This window comes from Lates calcarifer, linkage group LG9 (genome assembly GCF_001640805.2).
Source record: "Lates calcarifer isolate ASB-BC8 linkage group LG9, TLL_Latcal_v3, whole genome shotgun sequence".
Taxonomy (NCBI): Eukaryota; Metazoa; Chordata; class Actinopteri; family Centropomidae; genus Lates; species Lates calcarifer.
The window spans coordinates 19,839,237-19,862,951 of record NC_066841.1 but is presented as its reverse complement, the minus strand read 5'-3'; the positions used below and the strand labels follow the sequence as shown (position 1 = coordinate 19,862,951).

Here is a 23,715-nt window from a genome sequence, read left to right as displayed (position 1 = left end):
CATAAATTGAAATTTTGAGATAATGTCGAAATTATGAGATAAAGTCATAACTGAGATAAGTCAAAATTATGACATAAATTGAAAATTTCGATTTACTATCTCGTAATTTTGATTTATCATCTCATAATTTTGCTGTTATCTCATAAGTATGAGTTTTTCTCTCATAATTTCGACATTATCTCACCATTTTTGACTTATCTCACAATTATGACTTTTTATCTCATAATTTTGACCTTTTATCTCATGATTTTGACTTAACACAGGCAGTTTTTTTCTTTTACTGGCAGAAATGGGCTTCCATATCAGCCAGGGGGACTCTGCTATGGTGAGAAAGCTGCCAGTCAGAGGTAGTTTTAATAGTGCCTGTTGTCTTTCGGTGTTCTGTGTAAAAAAGGAACAGAACAGAAAGGTTTGTGTCATCAGAGTTTTTACCTCCTATCCCCTTGTCCTCCTCTGAAGAAACTGTGGGCCATGTCCTTCTTCAATAGGTCCTCTGTGACATCTTCTGCTTCACAAATGGACTTTTGGTTACAGGACTGTCAGGTTTTTGTGGGCTGCTTTCATGTACTGCCTCTGATGGAGTACAGTCATCACCAGTGCTTTCAATACAGTTTGTACAGGCCTCTGATCCCTCAGATACTTTGGAGAACTGTTCAAAATATTTCTGGTAAGCTGAAAATGAAACATACAAGAGGCTTATAGTTAAAAGAAGAAGAGACATGAACCCAGTGTGAAAATTTTATATTGTCTGTGAGACCCTCTTGGAACCTTGGCAACCTAACCTGACAATGAACCCTGTGTGTTAGACAGGGTTAGAGTTGGTGTGGTTTTTGCAAGAACGACAAGGTTGATAGAAAGACGTGGTGGTTAATTCCACTGACTTCCACTGTTTTATTTACAGTTGGATTCATTTTAAATGTTTTAAATGTTAACAGCATCAGAACTTGAGCTTCCAGGGATGTATGTATCTGCACTGTTGTCAGAATCTAGGCTTATAAATATATATAAATACACACACACACATACACACACATATCTATGTATATGTATACATACGTATATCTATGTATGTATGCAACTGGCCAGTAATGGTGTACTATATAAGAATAGTGTAATGTGATTATTGTATCACAATTGAAAATCAGATGGCCAAATAATGAGCCAGAATTATTACCTGTGTTTGGTATTTTTTGTATTTTGTGCGCCTGGACAAGCAATTAAAATAACTACGTAAGTGTGTCCTCATTCTGGAGAGTCAGCCACTCTGTCTGCAGGACATTAAAGACAAAAAAGTGAATCTACCTGATATAACATTTGACCATCAAATACATTATTTTCATAATTTTGATGAAGAGCCACACTACAGTTAACATTGTCATAGACTAGCAAATAAGATTTGTGTCTGTTAAAAGATTGTGACAATGATGAATAGCTGTCTTAAATCAAACTCATGCAATTCTCAACAAGGCCTAACAATAAGATTGGGAAGAGTAATTAATTGTTCCTTTCTTAAGAGATTTACATTCACTTCAACTATTACAGTAACTGAACATTAGAAAAACCTAATGCAGAGAGAGCTGTAGCAGGTTTAAACGCCCTCCTGATGCTGGCACTCCTTTCACAACCCTGAATATTAGCATAGCTTTCAGCCTTCTGCCTAAGTCCAGTCCAATACATGTGGGTGGCAGGTAATTCAAGCAAATATATGTGTCAAAAAGGCAGTCTACTGCCTAAAAATGCTGTAATGGCATCTAAAAAAATTGAAGTTTGCTAACAATATTGTTCAACACTCTACAGTGACAAGCTAGGTAGTGTTAGCATTAGCAAACCACGCAGTGCTAATAACCATGTCATGTCGAATCACGAAGAAACGACTGAGGTGGCTGCAAAAATATAACACACGGTGGCTAACATTGTTAATTAAAAACAGTTCGTTGTATGTACTTACTTAGTTTCCATCGCTTTCTCCTCCGACGGTCACGCTCACCCACCCAGCTCCGGTAGTCTTCTCCTCTGCGCTGTGAGGCAGCGCGGCTAATGGAACGACGTCACCGGGGCGGAGGGCGGTCATGGCGACCGCTGGAGTCTGGAAAGGTGTGTCCCCCCCTTACTACTGACTAGGGATGAGATGATGAAATTAGAAATACATTCAAGAGGAAAATATGCTTCTGATGACGTGAATTTAACAGCTGTTTCAATCTTAGCTTAGCTCACATTAGAAACTTGCACTCATTACAGACCTTCAAATCACTAATCAAGACCCACCTGTTCAACTTGGCATTTATATAACTACAACTTTATTTAATTTACTCATTTCTTTTTACCATTCCTCTTTTGTTGTATTGTTAAGCGTCTTTGAGTGTCTTGAAAAGCGCTATAGAAATTTCATGTATTATTAATTTTATATTCTTAATAATAATAATAATAATAATAATAATAATTATTATTATTATTATTATTACCACATGCATATTTTTTTTTTTAGATGAGGAGTGATTTTGAGCAGGTTGGTGACAGGCCTATGCGTTTCTGTCCCCATCTCCTCCATTTCACTGATAACTAAAAATAATAAAATATAGGGTGATGATAAGTGGAGCCAGGTGTCAGGTGTGCAAATAGGCAGAGCAGTCAGGCGAGTAAGGAAAGAGAGAAATGTCTTTACACATCCAGTGGGCAGCAAGAGCAAGGTAAGTCAAGGAAGGAATATGGCCATGGAACAGTGATCTGAGGCTGGAGACAGGGGCCCAGGGAAAAAGAGATTGTGACTGTATCCCACCCTTGAGGGATAGATTCCAGACATCCCTATGCAAGACAGAAGCAAGTCCAGCAGGAGGGGGTCTAGAGATTAAAAGAGCAGGGGCCCTATGGTGTATAATATGAGGGCAGGATAAAGACAGAGTTAGGTGGACACTTCTGATGGACAGCTAAGAGGCTGGATAGACAGGTGAAGCTCGTCGGGAGAACAACCTGGAGGCCAGAAAGCCACAGAAAATGTCATCACTTCATCATTTTATCTTATTAGACATCTGTGTAACAGTTGGTCATAATTAGTAATATTAGCATTGAGTTATGGCCAAAAACGTGTTTTGTGAGGTCACATTGACCTTGACCTTTGACCTTTGACCATCAAAATCTAACCAAGTCACCTTTGAGTCCAAGAGGAGATTTCCTTTTAGACAGATCACATTCACATGAATGGGACCTTTAACCTTTTCACTTCACTTAATAATTTCATCCTGTTAGACATTTGTGTGATAATTAGCATATAAGTTATAGCACAAATGTGAAGAATTTTCCCCCACGGTGTTAAAAAATAAAATATAAAATAGACATTTAAAAATAAATGTTAATGATTGATTGTATTTATAGACATTAATGCATATTTTGATATACTTATGGCAATCAAAATGTTTATCATTCATTTTTTCCAAAGAATAAGACTGCTTTGAAAGGAAGTTACAGTGATTAAATGGGTTCCACTGATGATTTAAGGCCAAACTATTCAATAAAATTAAAGTCTGATCACATAAAAGTGTACTAATCTATATAAAATATGAAGCATACCGAAATACGCAGTTACACTCTTTGTCAGGAAAAGTGGCCCCACCGGGGAAATTCACACATCATGCAACACCATCAGACCACTAGGGGCGCAGTCCCAAACACACCATGTCATGAAACCCTACTTGGTGGGGACCTTTTTTTTTTTCCAAGAAAACCACACTAGGCATATCAGCAGGCTGTTTTCTGTTGGTTGTAATGCTCATGCCTGTGGGGACACACACACGCGCATACACACACATGCACAAAACTGAAACCTTTACATTACATTTGTCATTCTTAATGGTGTATTACCTCTACACAGAGATCATGGATTGCTGATTGATACCTTCATACCTCATACCACTTCATACTAACATGTAATGTTTACACACACACACACACATACACATACACACACATACAGATTTTCAAAGTAAAACCTCTAAGACAGTTTTAAGAGCTTAACAGAATCAGAGACTGAAATACACAGAGAGAAAGCAAAGGACACTTAAACACAGTAATATTATTGTTTAAGAATTTATAACCATCTGCTGCTGGACTCAAACTGGCAATCATGTGACTGATAGGTGACTACTCTACCAGTTGCGCCACTGAAGACCACAGGGTACAGTGCGGTACTAAAATCAATTGTAGTGGTAGTAAAATTGCAAAATAGTATAAGTAGCAAAATTGCAAAAAGCGTAAAATATTCATAATGATCTTTATTATTATTATTTCTTTTTTTGGGAGGGTTTTTTGATACTTGTGCTGCGACGGGGGCTTGAACACGAGACCTTTGGGATCATTAGTGATATTCAACTGAATAGTTCAGCTCTTGGTTCTAACTTTCAGCTTCTGCATCTACCCTCTCTCTCTCTGCTAATTTCCACCATTTTACACATTTTGCTTCAGAAATTACTTTTGACTTCCAACTTTTAACTTTTTCTTCTTCATTTCAACAATGATTTCAACGATTCAGCGCTCAGCATTCACATTCATGCATTCAAAATGCATTTTATCTAGTTTACATTTAATAATCAGTCAATAATATTCAAAATCTGCCAAGGGAGGTGCATAAAAACAGCTGTTTACAGCTTGTAGCTGCCTTTCTCTTGTTGACTGTTCCTTCACCTCCTTGTCATCTCCCTTCTGTGGATGTCTACAATGGGAGTAAATGCAATTAGGGTCTAAAGTTCTATTTACAACTATGAAAAGCAAGCAGGCTATGAAACCGAATGTGTGTTCTGTCTGTCTGGAGATCCTTTAATTCAATAAAATGCATCCAAAATAGGCAAACCAATGATTTAAGGATAACTTCAATGAGAAATAAAAGAATGACAGAACAGATAACATTAAATGTTACACAAAATCTATTTGCAGATCTTGATAGTGCTAAAGAAGGTGCCACATAAAATCAAATAGGTCTGGTCCCAATCTTGGTGGTCCTGGATCCTGTTCTGGCAGGATGAATTAGAGAGATTAGGCCCTGATTATTACTTTAGCATTAGCAAGGACTGCGAGGAACATTAAACATTAAACATTTGTCAGCAACAACTGACAATACAGGACAATAGCAGTTACCTGTATCCAGTGCTATGTACTATGTACATAGTCCTCTAATGGGCTTTCTTGGTTTATCCCTTCAAATCCCTGCCTTGGCACACTGAGACAGTTCTTTGCACTGCACTTTAAAACCCCAGCATGCCCACTGTTCACTTCCCTTTGGAACTCAGTTAACTGAATGCTATATTGCTAATATATAGCTACCACACATCAAGGAAAACCAAATAAACAAACAAAACAAAAAACAAAACAAAACAAAAAAAAATGTACCATGACCTTGACATTTAAGACCAGGATTTGCATGAATTATCTGTAGATATGTTCAGTATCAGCGTTGTATAGCTTGTAGCTTGGCAGATATGTAAATTTACATTTTTACATGATTAAAAAACATAACATAACTTTTCCTTTCAAAAATATTTTCAGTTGCAAATCAGTTGTACATAAATGTCTCTTTTTTGTTTGTCTTGTTTTAGTAGCACTCGCAGTTCCAGGGGTTCACCAATTTCATATTGCTTCCCTGCATAATCAGGAGCTACAGTGGTGCAATACCATAGCACTGCATGGACTTGAACCGGCATGAAGTCAAAAGATGAGGTGTGAAAGCAGACAGTCAGTTTAGGGAACAAGGTTGACCTGTTCTGTCAGTGTCTGTCTGTCTGTTTGTGTCTGTCTCTGTGTTGCCTGCCCCTCCCCCTTGCACTCTGTCACTTCTGCTGGGTCTGCCTGTTTGCCACTCCACACCTGCCTTGCTGCTGCAATCAAGCTCATCTGGTTCCCATCAGCTCATCACCCAGGTTGCACTTAATCGCTGCTCCTGCTTTCAGTCCCTGCTGGATCGTCACTCCATGCACACGGTTTGTGAAGAGAGAAGTTTTGGCTCTTCTTAGCTCCAGCGTCTGCACTAGCAGTTGTGCCAGTCAGATCTTAACCTAACCTGTTTCTTCTATTCAGTTCCTGCCTGCCAGCCCGCCTGCCATTCCCTCCAGTCTGCCAGCTGCTCAACCTTCCCATCGGGACCTGCACCTCCAGCAACACAACTTCCCCCAGGACTCCCCCCCCAAAAGTTCCAAAATATTTATGTACAAGTTTCTGAAGTTTAACTTGTTGTAACCTTTGGTTTTGTGAAAGGTTTTTTCTTGATGAGTGGAGTTTTTTCTAACCATGTCTGAGAGGTTTTGGGATAAATGCATCAGAGCACTTTTTAGAAAGTGTTCCTCGTTGTAAGTAGTAAAAGAAGTGTCTAAATGGACGATAAATCAGACTGTTGAAGTGGCTGGACATCAGAAGATATATTAAAGAGGCAGACTGTGTGGTGGTGGATGTGTTTCCCTGAGCTCCTTGCTCGTGCCATAGTGACATAGTAATTCTCTAATCTCCAATACTGTCTCGTTCTTCCCTGGTGCTTTACATTTTCCATTCCACTACTGGTTACAGTGTAAAAACAGATAAATTATGCTTTTTGTTCTGTCTAACACCTATAAATTTGGACCTGTAATAAACACTTGAGACACTTGCAATACTATTTATACCCAACCCTGCAGTAACAGATTTTTGACTACTTGGCCACCAGCATAGATCTGAGGGGAAGTGGCCCCTTTCGCATCATTGGTCTGTTGTTATCAAAGTATTGATTGTAGTTGCGTTACAGAAACTGTCTACACCTTTTGACTCTCCTCCTTTAATCATTCATTTGAATACATGTGTACTTATGCTGGTAACATACTAGAGAGGCCTGTTGCTCAAAGTCCTGGACTAGCAAGGTAAATCTGAGCAGAAATCCAATTCCAATCCTGCTCAAGCTGAGGTCCCTTTAATAGAAATAAAGTGCCATGTTGAAGCAGATTGTTATTGATCGGCATGATTATGGCTTTTATAGCCAGCGGCAAACGCTGCAATGAACAGGCCTCTGTTGTGACACAGAATTAATTTTTGAGACTCACACCTCTGATCATCCAAACACTGATCTGCTGTCGTTCACATTGAGAACATTTACAGCCATGTACATATATCTATCCTGTAGAGATATGGTGAAGTTGTTATCGGGTTAGTAACCATCAGGTGAGACATATAGATGTGTTTTATGCATTTTATTTATTTTTATTGCTGACATTTCTCATCTCCTCTTGTCTTATGTAGTCTCATCTTGAGTTTATTTCATTTCGTGTTACCTGACCTCATGTCACATGAGATCTAGTTTCATTTTGGCTGAGCTTTCTATACACTCAGCTGTGTAGGTCATTCACTGTCTCTCAGGTTGTGGCATGTTAATATATACTGGGCAGTGAGATATGTTCTGTCTCCTTCTCCTGGGACTATTATCATTTAGCTCACTGAGATGTGCAATTATAGGATTATTTTTTTATTATTAAAAAAAGATTATTTATTTATTTATTCAATTGAATGATTTATATTTTAAATGGAAGTGCATCACTGTTCTCATCAACCTGTGTGTGTCTTTCACCTCCAACCTCACCTGTTATCTCATTTTGTCTCATCTCATCTCATTCCATCTCATTGACTCATGAGATGACTCAACTTGCCTCACATCCTTCGTACCTTATCTCTCCTTATCTCACCACACATCATCTAATCTCATCTATTCTCATGTCGTATCACATTGTCTTGACTTGTCTCACGTTACATCTTGTCCCATGCTATCTCATCTTATTTTGAACCAAGAGTTGTCATTATTTCACCTCGCACCTTACCTCACATCCCATATTTTTCTTACCTCCTTGTTTCACCCTGTTTCAATTTCATCTCTAGACTCCTAAGCCAATCCCATTCTTTACCACATTTTCTTAGTACTAATTTGTACTCTATCTAATCTATCAATCTAATCTCCTATTGACTTGTGTTCTCTATTGAATATGACCTCATGTTGGTGTCTCCATTCCACTCTTGCATTATCTCACTTTGTATTAATTCATTGCATTTTAAATCTCACATTATTTGGTCTTGTGCTTATTGAGTCAATAGTTTTAATTTCCATTAGCTATAGTGGGTTGAAGCGGAGGGTTGAAGGGAGGCTGGAGCCCATTCCCAGTCACACTGGGTGAGAGGGGGGCCTGGACCCTGGACTCACCAGTCCATTGCAGGGCAGACATTTAGAGACAAACAACCATTCAAGCTCACATTCAGACCTATGGGGAGAGGGGTTTGCCTGCAGGTCTCCACTGTGGAGCCCTTCTCACTGTAGCTTCAGCTCTCAGGTCACCTCCGCTGTCAGGCCCAGAAATGAAGCATAGATTGGTTATTTTTACTTTCCCTTTTTGCTGTACCATACACCTGCAGCAAATGTAGGTGACTTATTTGTTTTATTCAAAATGGTGAAAACAGTGAAAATGTCTAAATGCTTATGTTTGTGTAAATGCAAATCTTGTAAATATTACAGAATGTTACACTCGTGAATAGGCTATTTGTCATCCTTAAGTTAGTTAGGTCAGTGGTGGCTAGCATTAGCTCATTTTGTGCTAGTTTTATGATAGGGTTTGCTCTGTCTGTGGGTAAGGTAAGCTAAACTAACATGCTGAATGTTCAAAACGTTGCAGTGTTATTCAGATGGAAATTCTGAATGAAAATATGTGAAAGTAATAGCCTGTGTTATTGGTTAATTTTTGAATCTATACATGTTGCCACAGCAGCATAGTTACCCACGTTATGTGCCAGGTAGGAAGAATATACAATATGAATGTATGTGTTAAAATGTTGTCTGATGTTCACTAATAAAATAAATATAAATCGATGACAAAATAGCTTCCATCGAAAGTGTCCTCACAATCTTATTTTGTATTTTTCTGCCTGTATTTCCAGGCGGAGACCTGACAACGGAGGCTGCAACGAGAGGGGCTCCACAATGGAGGCCTGCAGGCAGACTGTACTGATGTCTTTAGACTGTGAGGAAACCCACACAGGAACAGGGAGAACATCCTAATTTCATCTTGTCATATCATACCACTATATTATTTTATTGATCTCATGTGGTCTCTTGTCTTGTTACTAATATTGCTTTGCTTATTTTTTATCTGACATTATCTAACCTAACCTCACGTTATGTGCTTTGCATGTCACTATATGACATGCCATCTCATACTATATCTAATCTGCTTTAATTTAATCTATTTTGAGACCAACTGTGTATGGTGTGTATGCGTTTTCTCATAAGCTAACAGCACTTTGATCCTCATCTCTTTCCATCTAATCTAATCTCATCTCATCCTGTGTTTTCAGACATCTACCCAGTATTTCAGTGTTTCTGTGTGAGACAAATCAGTGGTCATCAGCAGGCTCTCTGTGTCACTAATAACACAAATGAAGGAGCCCCATTTTCACAGATGCAACAAGAACAAGAAGTTAAGAACACACACACACACACACACACACACACACTGGTGAGAGCATGACTGAGGTGAGACAAAAAATCTAGAGTACCACTAATTACAGAGACAGAACAGTATAATCATTGCAAAGAGACTCCAGAGGACGAGTTTAGATTTTTTTAATTTTATTTTAATTAATCTCAACTGTGAATTTTACAATACCTGAATGAGAAAAAAACAATATACACTCAAACAGTTGAATCAGAATAAAAAAAAAACTAAACCAGTAATTGTCCAAACACAGGTTTCCATTCTTTCACAGTGCACAAAACTTCATCCTGACATTCACTCAAACACACAACGTTTCTAACATCCACACCAACCCTATAAATGTAATACTGGGCACAAATGCATGCAACATTCTATATAAAGTGGAATTCACTATCTGCCCAGTTCTTCTCTACAGTCAGATCATTTCCTAGATAAACCCCCAGATACTTTAAACCTCCAATCCTCCAGCTCAACCCTCCTGTCCCAAAAAACTCCTTAGGCCTCACTCGTTGCTCAGTTTACTTTTGCAGCTGAGATTTTACCAAAGATTTCAACAAAGCAAAATAGATTCAAATTTGATTTTTTTTTTTTACACTAAACACTACATTGAGCTCTTCATTGTTATTTTGAGGATCATGTGAACCTTCCTGTCTGTGTGAAACTACATGCCTCAGCAGCAGAGATTTACAGTTTCCTGATAGTGGAAACTATTGTCCTGTGCCTTGACAGTTCTCTCTCCTCCACCAGGATAATTGGAGGCTGCCCCCGCATCAGCCATCCTGTGGCTATCATCACATATTATGAACCACTGTAAGGGAAGGTAAAGGTACAGAGCAGATGATCAGTCATCATCATGCTAGTGTCCATTCATTTGGGGGTGGCTGTGGCTCAGGAGGTAGAGCGGGTTGCCCACTAATCGGAAGGTCAGCAGTTTGATCCCTGGCTTCTCCAGTCCGTGCTGAAGTATCCTTGGGCAAGATACTGAACCCCATGTTGCCCCTGATGTATCATCTGTGTGTGAATGGATGTGAATGTGTTAAAGCGCTTTGTGTGTAAAGCAAGCGCTGTATGAATGTATGTGTGAATGGGTGAATGTGATGTGTAGTGTAAAAGCAAAGTGGTTGATATGACTAGGAAAAGCGCTATATAAGTAAAAGTCCATCCATTTACCATTCACTAAGCTAGAGAATAGCGAGAGAAGAACATAGCATAACACGAGTTCCATGTAAAAAATGTAAGGTGATACCAATAATACAGTAGCAGTAATGATAGTAGTGATAATTAAAGTATTAACTGCTGACGTAGCAATAAAACTAATAGCAGTACAGGTAATTTATAGCAGCAGGTGTTGAGTGCAGTTGTAGGAGCAGCAGGAGACTTGTCATCGCAGATCAGACTCTACAGCTCCAGAGGCAGAAATACAGAAAGAGACAGAAGAGGAGAGAGAGATGGAGGAGCACATGACTACTGCAAAGGGGAGATACTGAGTTAGTAACATGTAACATGGGATATGAATCCATACTGATGGAGAGAGAGAGAGAGAGAGAGAGAGAATTAAAAAAAAAAATTTAGCTACTGTACTATCAGAAATACTTTGTGCCTTTTTTACGTACTCCAGCAATATGAATTCAAACGTGATTAGAAAGTGGTCTGATAGAAGGGGATTCTGTGGGAAGACTGTTACATGTTCAATATCAATACCATAAGCTAAAACATGATCGAGAGTGTGAAGTGAAACAGTGAGTGGGTTTATTTACACACTGAAAGAAACCAATGCAGTCTAGTAATGAAGGCAAATGCAGTGCTAAGGCTGTCATTGTTGACATCTACATGAATACCGAAGTCACCTACTATAATGACTTTATCTGTTTTAAGTACCAAACTCGACAGGAACTATGAAAATTCAGATAGGAAATCATGTATGTAGTATGGACCAGGAGGGCGGTACACTACAAAAAATAAGACTGGCTTTAGTGTTTTCCTTGGGTGGGACAGACTAAGAACAAGGTTTTTTCAAATGAATTATAATTGAGTTTAGGTTTAGCTGTTGATTAGTAAACTGGAATCAAAAATGGCTGCGACTCCACCTCCACGGCCGGTGTCTCTGGGGATGTGAGTATTAACATGACCGGGGGGGTCATCCTGACACGGCCAGGTTTCAGTCAGACAGAATAGATCAAGATGGTAAATTGATATCAAATCATTAACTAGTACAGCTTTGGATGAGAGAGATCTGATATTAAGCAATCGCATTTAATTATTTTATTTTGCCGAACATTTGAAATGACTGTGTTGATTTTTATCAGGTTACTCAGACTAACTCCTGTTTTGTTGACCTTTGAGTTAGTTAATTTAAGTGGTCGGGGGGCAGACACAGTCTCTATGGAGTAATGGGGGGGGGTGACTGCTCTAAAGGAGGCACAGAGAAGCGTGTAAGACTGCAGCTCTGTCTCCTGGCCTGAACTCTGAATTGTCAGGGCTTTGGCTTCCTAATAAACTCTGTCAGATTTCTAGATATGAGAGACGCTCCATCAAAAGTGGGATGAATGCTATCTCTCCTAATCAGACCAGGTCTCTCCCAGAAGCTCTTCCAATGGTCTACAAAGTCCACATCATTTTCTGGACACCACCGCGTCAGCCAGCGGTTGAGTGAAGACACGTGGCTATACATGTCATCACTGGTCAGATTGGGCAGGGGACCAGAGAAAACTACGGTGTCCAACATGGTCTTTGCTAATGTACACATTCTATATTAACTTTTGTGACCTCCTGACTGGCGTAGTCGGGTGTCATTAGCGCTGATGTGAATAACACTTTTACCATATCTACACTTATCCTTAGTCAGCAGCTTTAAATATAATTCAATGTCGCCCACTCTGGCCCCAGGAATACACTTAACTATGATCACTGGAGTCGCTATTTTCAGCTACTGGGGGCTGTTTAGCACTAGCTGCTGAATTAGATTCCATGGTGCTGGGACTCTAATTCGCTAAGCCTCACCTCAAGTACAGCAAATAGACTATATTTATTACACATACCATTATCATTAAACAAGGCAGAGGTGTAGCTAAACATCTGGCACACAGAGCAAGAGAAAGCAGGAGAGGGAGAGAGAGAGGCCATGGCTAGCAGTTCGGCTAAATCAGTAGCAGAAGATAGCGTGAATCAGTTAAGTAGCACACAGAATTGGAGAGTTGTGGGTGATTTATCAACTACTATTACTGCGAATGTGCAGATTAAATTTGTGATAGAGTCAGGGATGTGGTGACAGTAAAAGAGAAATTAACTAGTCTGAGATAGGCAAGCAAAAAACGATCCTCTACACACCGTTAACCAGAAGTGACAGAACACACTTACAGAGAGGTCTTCAACCATGATTTAAAGGAACTGAGTTTCAGTAGACCTGCAGTTCTCTGGGAGTTTGTTCCAGATGTGTGGAGCATAAAAACTGAATGCCACTTCTCCATGTTCAGTTTTGTCTCTGGGGATAGAAAACAGACCTGTCCCTGACAACCTGAGGGGTCTCGATGGTTCATAAAATAGCAGCATGAGATCAGAAATGTATTTTGGCCCTAAACCACTCAGTGCTTTATAAACCAACAGCATGATTCTGAAATCAATTCTGTGGCAGACAGGAAGCCAGGGTGAAGATCTGAGAACTGGAGTGATATGATGAAGACTCGAGCAGCAATGATCTGAATCAGTTGCAGTTGTCTGATTGATTTTTTTTTAGAGAGACCTGTAAACACACCATTACAGCAGTCGAGCAGACTGAGATAAATGCATGAAAAAGGAATAGAATGGGGCTTTGGTTGATAGAGACATGATATGGGTTCCCACTATTCATTCCAGATCAAACTGCCACTGAATCTGCATTGCCACACACTCTACTGTGCTGCTCCCCGCATTGTGCCATACATCGAGTCACCTAGATACCAAACCTGCACAAATGAGGAAATAATTTCAGTGCACAACTAATGCCAGCCATATGGGACTTGTGTTGTTACAGCCACTGTCTGTAGTACATGTCAGGGAGCTCATCCATTGGCTGTTTGTGGATCAAAAGAATAAAAAATACTGCAGAGGTTAAATTCATGCACAGACACACTCGCTTTTGTAGGTGATTGACCATGTGTGAAAGACAGATTGGTATTGATGCAGCCCAGCCTGAAGACACAGAGCTACTAAAGTATGAGTCTGATGACAAAAAACAAACAAACAAAGAACCCAATATGAAAACTTTGAAGTGTTTCAAAGTGTGTGTAGTCTCAACTGCCTCCTACAAGGACAAAGTAAGAAACCAACAGTGTTATAAATCAAACCAGACTAGTGTCAGGCATACAACACGCACAACACACAGTTGGAGAAAACATTGAATATTAACTTTACCCTGGAAAACAGAGTGATGCTTGACAGACTGATGCTAAAAGGCTAGAAGGATTCCATTGGAAAATGTGGGCTGTGTCTTCTAAGTGCAAATAAGTAAATAGTTTATTGAACTAAATAATGGAATTACTTTAATTAACAATTCTAGATAGCATTCATGTCAGTTTCTAAGTCATAATTATAACTGGAAAGTGAGTTTTTTCTGAAAATTCAGATATAAAAAATGTGCATTTCTTCAGAAATAAATGCATTGTTACTTTTTATTTTAATGAACGTGAGGAAAAGCCTGAGAGTATTGACAATCAGCCACAGTCCACTTATTTGTAGCCTTGCTATGCTAATGTTACTTATAGTCAAAAAAGGTAATCAGAGCCAAAGGAGAATCTTACTAGCACTAGTGCTAGCTTGGCAACCCACATCAATCAAGTGACCCCCATCTTGCACTTTGTAGTGTTTCCTTGGAATTTCCTGAGGCGATGCTTCTGAATGGGCTCCAGTATCAGATTTAGGTGTGGGTGACATTGGGCAGCCACCCAGGGCAGCATATTGTTAGAGGTGGCACGAGTGCTCGGAAAAAAAAAAAATCAGAAAATTTGTGGGTATGGTTTTGTCTTGCTCATTTGTACACCCCATCAATGATATCATTTCACTATGTGGGTTGGAGAAGGTGCCCTACTAGTTTGTGAGCAACAGGCTTCTGCTTGCTAAGAAGATTTCACAGGCGTAGTGCGAGACAGGGAGAGGGGCCAGGGGTAGGTTGCCCTCAGGTCTCCCCACTGAAGTGAGGGAACAGGGGAGCAGGGGAATCTATCAAATAGTAGACTTCTACAGTAACCCTACTAATGCAGTTAGAAGAATCAATCACAACACAAAATGCTACCAAATAAACCACAATTGATCCATAATACTGTGAATATAGTTTCACAAACATATAATTTTTCTGGATTGTGTCAATTTGTTAAGAATAATACAAAACCAGTGTAAACCCCACCAAAACAAATTGGTTTAGTCCTAACTCTTGGTTGACAGTGTTGGGGGATTGGTAATGTATTGGTTCTCAAATGCCAAATTAACACAAATGAATAGGAAAAGGTCAACGGTGGTGGGTGCCCAGTTTAGGAAAAAGAGAAAAGTATAATATAAAAGTTAAAGGTATGCTGCAAAACAGGGGTTTGGCCCGGGCACCATGCAGGCTAGTCACCACTGATGGGCTCTAATTAATAGGCAGATGAAGGACTGTCGATGTTGTTTGTAGTTTTTTGACAGGCAGCTTGAAATAGCAGGAAGTTATGGCAATGGGTAAGAAGAATACCAAATTGTACAGATGTCACTGATGTATTGTTTAGATCTCAACACAGTGTGAATCAAGCTGGATTGCTGGATTTTGCTTGTGTGGTTGGTTCTTTAAATTAGTTAAATCAGCCAATCCACCTGCTTGACCTGCAGATCCATGCAACGTGTTGTTTAGATTAAGAAGGTAGGAGTGTCATGGTCCTCTGTGGTTACCCATCACACCCTTCTCCCTGTATGTTTGCAGAGACATTTATGTTAATCTTTGGAGAAGAAGCTTCAGGCCACCTCCAGATGAGGGTATGGATGACATGATCACATTCTGATTGCCTATGAGTTCTGTGTCTGCATCAGCGTGTTTCCTGGTACAGATATCGATCACATGTTGATCCCAGGTGACGGGTGAAAGTTAACATTTAAACTCAACAGCTATTTACAGTTCATTTGATTTCATATTCGCACCTACAGTCTGCTGGAGAGTACAAAAATGTGATTTTCTTTGTTCTTGGAGTGATGTTCTATTGTAGATTAATATTTCTCTTTAACAAGACCATGAACATCACATGACATATCATATGTGATTCGTAGGAAGTGAATCAGTGCAATAAAATGGATCTCAGCTGTCAATGAGGCTAAGTTATTCAGGATATTTTTCCTTGGAGGGACTCATTGAAATTCAATGGGTATATTAGTTATCTGACTGTGAGCCCGGTGGCAAGCAGTATGATGCTGCCGTTTTCCATTTATTTTTATCTGACTGGAAACAAGTTTTGTTTTTATGAAATTCATTTCTTATTGACAGTTTACAGGACTGAACATAGCAACAGCAGCCTTCATACATACAAGAATAGCAAAGAGACCGTCTAAGAGTGACACCGTAAAAACAGAAAGAAAGACTTCAAATCAGTGCAACTTTACAGAAAAACACCAATATCCAACTATGTTCAGCCTCTGTTAGGTCAGTGATTCTGTTATTAAGATATGATCCATGAAGTTCCCAACCTTATTAAACACAAAACAAATCTGCACTGACACCGAGTTGGAGCTCTTAGCATTTTGGGGCTATCTGTCAAATTAATGAGGACATTCATTTTTCCTGCAAATGGCTCAGTGTACAGCACACACCCACTCACACTCTCATTGATTGCCTTAAAGGATAATTCAGTTTATAGCAACTTGGGTCTTATTTCTACAGGCCATGAGAAATAACAACATTGTACTTATTGGCTTAGATCTGGGAACATGGTGACTAAGTCACATGGGTCAACAAACAAATTTCTTTGGAGAAGGATTTACACATCAGTAAAGTTATCATGGCTACAAATATTTTATCTTCCATTAGAACAATCACAAGGCAACAGAAATATGACATTCATGTTCTAAAGTCATTTCCCAGGAATGGTAGATGGATGATGTCATGTTGAGTTGTGGCAAAAGTTTGGCTGGTGTTCACTGCATTAGTGCCCCGAACACTGCGTTTTTTTTTTTTGTGCTACCACATCTGTATGAACACTTTACACATTGGTCATTACTCACAAGAAAGCTGTGTGCACAATATAACAGCAAGCGCAGTAAAAGTAAAACTCAGATCTCAGATGCTATTAACTTGGTGAATATGTTATTTAAGGATAGGTGTAATGGATAAAAGAATCTCACTAAGATGTAATAAGTTGTAATAAATCAGAACTATCCTTTAAAGAAAGTTAAGAGTAAGATTCTCTTTACTTGAGCAGGTGAACAGTGGAAAGTACGCCATTTATTTGTATCTTATGCACACGACATGGTACTCCACAGTGAACTGATCAAAGAGCTGAAAAGTGTGTGTGGACTCTTATGTAAACATAGAAAGTCACTACCTGGAGCAGATATTATGGCCAACTGCAGGGGGAACTCTGGCTGGTTGACCTAACCACCCTGCATATTCATCCACAAACATCTGTACATGTTTGTGTTCATTTGTGTAGCTGATATATAATTTGTGTAGCTGATATCCTCGCTCTTTAGGTTCCTAAGGAACCTAAAGAGCTAAATTCAGTGGCGGATTATCGCTCGGACTGCTATGAGAATGATTGCAGGATACTTTGATGAGTGGCTGTAGTTATTCGGAGCGGAAGTACAGTAAATCAAATATACGACGAAGAATGGAGGCATTTTTATGTTCCCATGGTTCTATGTTTCCCAGATATATATGGCAGATGATGGGAGCATGACAAAAGGTCCTATGTTCCCCAGTTCTGCATACAACTGTGCTCTCCCAAGGTCCTGTGTTCCCAACATCCTATGTTCCGTGTGCTATATTTATGGGAAAAACAACTGGTTGAAGTGTGTGTGTGTGGACTTTTTCTGATGTGACTCTGGCTGGCAACTTGACTGTGTCCGCCTGATGACTGTTCACTCTCCTTAATTTCAGTTTGGTTCACATCAACTCCTGATGAAAATTATCTGGCTTTTTAGTTGCAATTAGAGCTTTTGGTTGAAAACAGGTACAATGTGAGAGGTGAGAGTGAAGCAAAAGAGTATGCTCTGGATTATAAAACCAGAACAATTAGCTCAAAGATGCTAAAACTTGAACAACAGACTATGAATCACAGTCGTCATTCTCTGTGGGTTTGTCACTATGATTGACACATTCTGCATTAAATTACACTGTGTTATCACAATGAGTGGCTCTTACTGAAAAAGTGCTCACCATCAATAGCATTAAAAAACAGGTCTGAAATAATAAAAGCCTTAAGGGTCATGACTTTAAATTCACTCTGACTTTGTTACTTAAGGAATCGCTTGCAGAATGTCTCCCGTCGGCTATTTCTGTGTCTTTTAGATTTAGTTTCTTTCCCGATCCTCTCATTCACTTTATCAATGTCTTTCTCTCTCTCTATCACAGTAGTTTTCCTCCATGCTCTCTCTACCCCATGATCACATGCAGCCTCAGGCTCCCCATTAAATCTTCATATTAGTGAGATGTCGTGCTGCTGTTCTGTAATGGCTGCAGGAACACAGTGTATCTCTTCATTTGCTTTCAGGTCGATTCTCCACGCTTTACATCTCTCATTTTCCCCTCCATATGTTCCACGCAGGATTTATTACCGGCTTTACTGTATCTGTGACGCAGCCGGGGCTCATTTGAACTGTAAAGGCTGCCGCTGTGAGAGCTAATCTGCCGACATGTAAAGGCTTAATCCACATTGATCTGCAGATGAACCCAGATCAGAGGAGATTAGATAAGGCTTGTTCACCAAACGCACCCTGCCACCCTGCCTCCTGCTTCACATCCAGCTCTGAAAACGAAGATGAAGGCGAAGATGAGACCGCTGCTTAAGTTTTGTCTCCAGCAATTCCAAAATAAGAAATCATTACAAGAAACAAACCAGAGATGAGCTCAGAGATAAAATAATTTACAGAACTCAAGGAGAGACAGACTGCAGTCAAAGATCAGTGCACTAGAGAGGACTGACACCAGTATTAGCTGTACAACAAGTAATTGTACATGCAAGAATTGCAGGATTCTGGTTTTCAGCAGTAGCAGGAAACATACTTGGTGGTGTACGTATTCTGCATTATTTGTTGTATAATGCTTTGTGTATAAAGATAAAAAATGAGGAATATCAGAGAAAAGACAGTTCCTCTTTTCAAACTGCTGTGATTCTGTTTCAGTTGTTAGATTCAAACTGATCTGATCAATAATAAATTGTTTCCTCTTTTTGAATGAAACAACAGGCGTCCTGCTGCTCTTCACTTTAATAATAAAACAAACATCTGATGTTCTCTGTGAACACATTGGACAAGCTGAGTGCTGCTCTGTGTGTACCACTGTCTGAGTACTACATCAGTAGTAGGAAGCTCTTCATCTGGTGAAACCTGACAGAGTAGACTGTCTGAGGACTTGTGACCTCAAAATACACCCTTCATACAATAATATATTATCAGCTTCAGTGTGGGAGTTCATTCTTGCCTTTGGTAGATTGTAACCCCTGTCTCTGTTGAGGGATAATCTTACTGCAACAATAATTTTCAAAATACTAATCTAAAGAAAGGAAAATAGATTGAATGATGGGTATTTCAAAGGAGAATCTGACATTTTTTGAAAGAGTTGGAGCCCATCAGTTGTCATGGAGAAATTATTCAGTGATTTTTATTTATTTTTATTACATTGTATATTGTAGATTAAAATCGAAGCATTGAAAGTATGAAGGAACACATATGGAATAATCTAGTAAACAAAAGAGTTTGAAACAAACCAGAATATGTTTTATATTTTATATATTTTATATTCAACTTTCCACCTTTTGCTTTGATGACAGCTTTGCACACTTGTGGTATTCTCTCAATCAGATTCATGAGGTAGTCACCTGGAATGGTTTTCCAACAGTTGAGTTGGAGTTCCCGGAGATGCTGAGCACTTGCTGGCTGCTTTGCCTTCACTCTGCAGTCCAACTCACCCCAAACCATCTCAGCTGGGTTTATGTCAGGTGACTGTGGAGGCCAGGTCATCTGATGCAGCACTCCATCACTCGCCTTCTTGGTAAAATAGCCCTTACATAGCCTGGAAGTGTGTCTGGGGTCATTGTCCTGTTGAGGAACAAATGATGGTCCCACTAGGCGCAAACCAGATGGGATGACATGTCACTGCAGAATGCTGTGATAGCCATGCTGGTTAAGTGTGCCTTGAATTTTCAATAAATCACCAACAGTGTCACCAGCAAAGCACCCCCACACCATCACACCTCCTCCTCCATGCTTCACAGTGGGAACCAGACATGTAGAAACCATCCACTCACCAGTCTCATAAAGACATGGTGGATAGAACCAAAAATCTCAAATTTGGACTCATCAGACCAAAGTACAGATTTCCACTGGCCTAATGTCCATTCCCTGTGTTTCGTGGCCCAAGCAGTTCTGTACTTGTTGTTCCCCCTCAGCAGTGCTTTCTTTGCAGCAATTCAACCATGAAGGCCTGACTCACCCTGTCTCCTCTGAACTGATGATGTTGGGATGTGTCTCTAATCTGAGGTGCTGTTAATTTGCTGTTTCTGAGGCTGGTAACTTGAATGAACTGATCCTCTGCAGCAGAGGTAACTGTTGGTTTACCTTTCCTGGGGTGGTCCTCATGAGAGCCAGTTTCATCATAACGTTTGATGGTTTTCGCGACTGCACTTCAGGATACATTCAAAGTTCTTGAAATTTCCATACTGACTGACGTTCATGTCAAAGTAATAATGGACTGTCGTTTCGTTCACTTAATTGAGTGGTTGTTGCCATAATATTGGATTAGAACAGTAGTCAAATAGGACTATTCACTGTATATAACTGTGTACCAACCCTGCCTCTGCACAACAACTGATGGTCTCATTACACATTAAAAAGGCAAGAAATTCCACAAATTAATTCTTGACAAGGCACACCTGTAAACTGAAAACCTTTCCAGATGACTATGACTAGAATGCCAGAAGTAGATGTAGAAAATAATAAAAATGAATGAATGAGAAGGTGTGTCCAGACTTTTGACTGGTACTGTGTATACGTATTGTTTTCATCTCTTAAGTGTGTGTGTGTGTGTGTGTGTGTGTGTGTGTGTCAGTAGCAGTGTAAAGGGCAGAGTAGTGAGATGAAGGAGAGGATCTTCCATTATAGATTTGACCTGGGGGGTCACACACACACACACACACACACACACACATACACACACACACTTGTACACAGGGGAAGTTGACATTAGTTTCCTCTCCATCATTCCACCTGCTGTCTACAACTGTCTCACTCATTTGCTCCTCTGTGATACAGTCTTCTGTTGCATCTCTATGAATTAATGATTGACTCAGCTGGTGGTTTACCTTCTCCTGAGCTGATGTTGATATTCCTGAAGTTGATGTTGCCTTTTGTTTGTGTTATGTAGCTTATAATCTTGTCAGAGGACTCCTGATTTAAGTCTGGACAAGCTCCTTATATCAAAGAATCTGAAAAAGAAAACAGGCAGGGTCAAGCAACCAGAGGGAAAGAGGAAGTGTCCAGAGTGCAGAGTCAAACTTTTTGCCTCAGGAAGTTGGGACTGTAGACCACCATAAGTACCAACATAAACTAGCCTAAAAAGCAAAGCAAGCAAGCATTAACCTGGGAAGGATCCATCTGGGTGTTGCCTGCAGACACCACAAACCCCAAGAAGTACATGATGGGCCCATGAAGCCTCTAGAGAACAGCTGAAACATGCTGCGTGTGTTCGTGCCTGATTTTTGGACAAGATGTGAACATCATAAAAAAACTAAACAAACTTGTCACAGAGCACATCATTGACCAGAGCCTGAAAAACAGGCAAAAATATTCATAGTAACAGTTCAGTCCATGGAAGTTGATGCTCAGTCCTAGAGTCATCCTAATTTTCCACAAAGTAGAATCAGGTCTCAGCCGAAGAGGAGGATGGATGCATATCTGCTGCCAAGGACTCACTGTACTTTTCCATGGTCTTGGTCTTGATCTTCATTGTGGAGTCCATTGTAATGAATATGGGCAAAAAAGAATCTGTCCTGGTATTGTAACTATGTGGTCTTGACTACCTGCCCACTTTCTCGCTTGTTTATTCTTGTTCTCTCTCCGTCCTCTCTCTTCATCATGAGTGGAGTCCACTGCAATGAATGTGACAATATAATTACCGTGGTTTTCATTACCTTTCTAACTGCTCATCTCTCCTTTTCTCTTTATCTATCTATTTATCATTATTCCCTCTTTGTGCTGTCAACCAAAAATCAAACTCAACATTATTTTGACCTGACTCACCTGAATCTGGCCTGAACCTGGTTTCTATCTTTCTTTCTTTAATTAAAAAGTATATCCATCTATGGAAAAACACACATTTCCAATGAGTGAGGGTTGATTCTATCAGAAACTTGATTCTATCAGAATAAGACTCATTGCAGCTACTTTCACTGAAATAATATCACTTAGCTCGTTAGCTGGCAAACGGGCAAGCAATCCAGCTCAGAGAGATAACATTATGTTCTCTGTCAGGACAGTTAGCTTTTTTAATTGTTAACATTTTAACTTGTGTTTTTAATCTGTTTTTAATCATGAAATTCATTGATGTTACCCACTTCTTCTCCTTTAGTTTTGCTGGCTTGGCAGAAAACCAATGTTAAAGATGCATGCTGCCACCTCCTGTGTGTAACAAAATGAATTTATAAAGAATACTATTAAACCTGTTTTAAATAAAGCCACATGAATTTATAACTATTACCCTCTTTAACACACAAGTTCACAAAATCTAAATAATTATGATTAATATTTATAATAATGTTGATTACTAAGATTAAATGTATGTGTGCTTGAGCACCCCTAAAAAGAGTATAACATCTGAAATGCTTTAGGATGAACTGGAACTGTGGAACTGTGAGACTATGAGTCAGATCTTATCACTCAACATCAGACTTCACTGACTGCTGCTGAATCCCTGCTGCAGGTTCAACATCCTGAAAGCTTTTCCAGAAATGTGGAGGCTATTACAGCAGCAGATGAATGCCCATTGTTTTGAAATGGGCAAATTATCACATTTTAATGCTTGGGTATTGAAATACTTTTGCCCATGTAGTGTATTAGTTAATTTCTATTTAATTAGTACATAATTACTGGGTTGTGAAATGTGTATTAATGGTTATAAACATCAGTTCCTTCTTTCTACCAGTGTTGAGGAGTCTCATTTATTTTCTTGCTCCACTTTTTCTTCTCACTCTCTCCCTCTATTTGTGTGTATGTGTTTGAGGCTGTTTCCCAGTCTTTCCACGTGCGTCTCATCCACAGCAGCCGGCTGTTCGATGAGAACATTCAGCTAAATGTCTGATCGATAGGCGCTGGCAGCGCTCCCTACCGCTGCCACCAGAATACTGAGGGGAAGGAGGAGGAGGAGGGGGTGGGGCTTGTGAGCCCATGAACAGACACAGCATGTGTGAGTGGATATATTACTGTTTATATGTGTCCTGTAGTTGGTGACTTCATATGTTGCACATAATAAATCAGTGTGATGTATGTGAAAATGTCACATTTTACCTTCCCACCTTTATCATCTTTTTATAACCTGAATGTAGTATGTTTTATTTTGTTTTAGACAGCAGAGTGATAACAGAGATGTCTTGTTTATTTACAGTCACCGTTCCTTGTTTGTGTTTTGTTCATATTCAGCTCCCTGTGTGCAACTTCTCGGAAGGTACATGCTGATATAAAACAGGAAGTGCTTGTGTCATCGGCACAAGGTGTTCTGCTTAATAACAGCCAGGAACCACCTGCATAGATTCTACTGATGGGACTTTGTTCCTATTCTCTTCCCTGTGGAATCAGAAATATCTGTTTCTTCCTGTTCTTTTTCTCAGCAGATGAAAAAACTCTGTTTCAAGGAACACACACAAAAAATAGCATCTTGCTATTGCAACACACACACACACACACACACACACTCTCACACACACACACAAATATGTTTTTTCTCTTGCAAAGATATTTTCACCTTTAACGTGCTGTACAGTATGTGGATGATACTTCAACTGAATGTTTATGTCTCTGAACATCCGAATAATATATT

At 39.5% G+C, this 23,715-nt stretch overlaps 1 long non-coding RNA gene across 1 annotated transcript; it reads left to right on the top strand.

Annotated features, from left to right (window-relative positions):
- The first annotated feature begins 5,878 nt into the window (after window positions 1–5,878).
- LOC108877691 (uncharacterized) lies at window positions 5,879–6,815 on the top strand. The gene is made up of 2 exons (XR_001960139.2): window positions 5,879–5,963; window positions 6,061–6,815. It is a non-coding gene; the product is annotated as an uncharacterized LOC108877691 (long non-coding RNA).
- The last annotated feature ends 16,900 nt before the right edge of the window (window positions 6,816–23,715 follow it).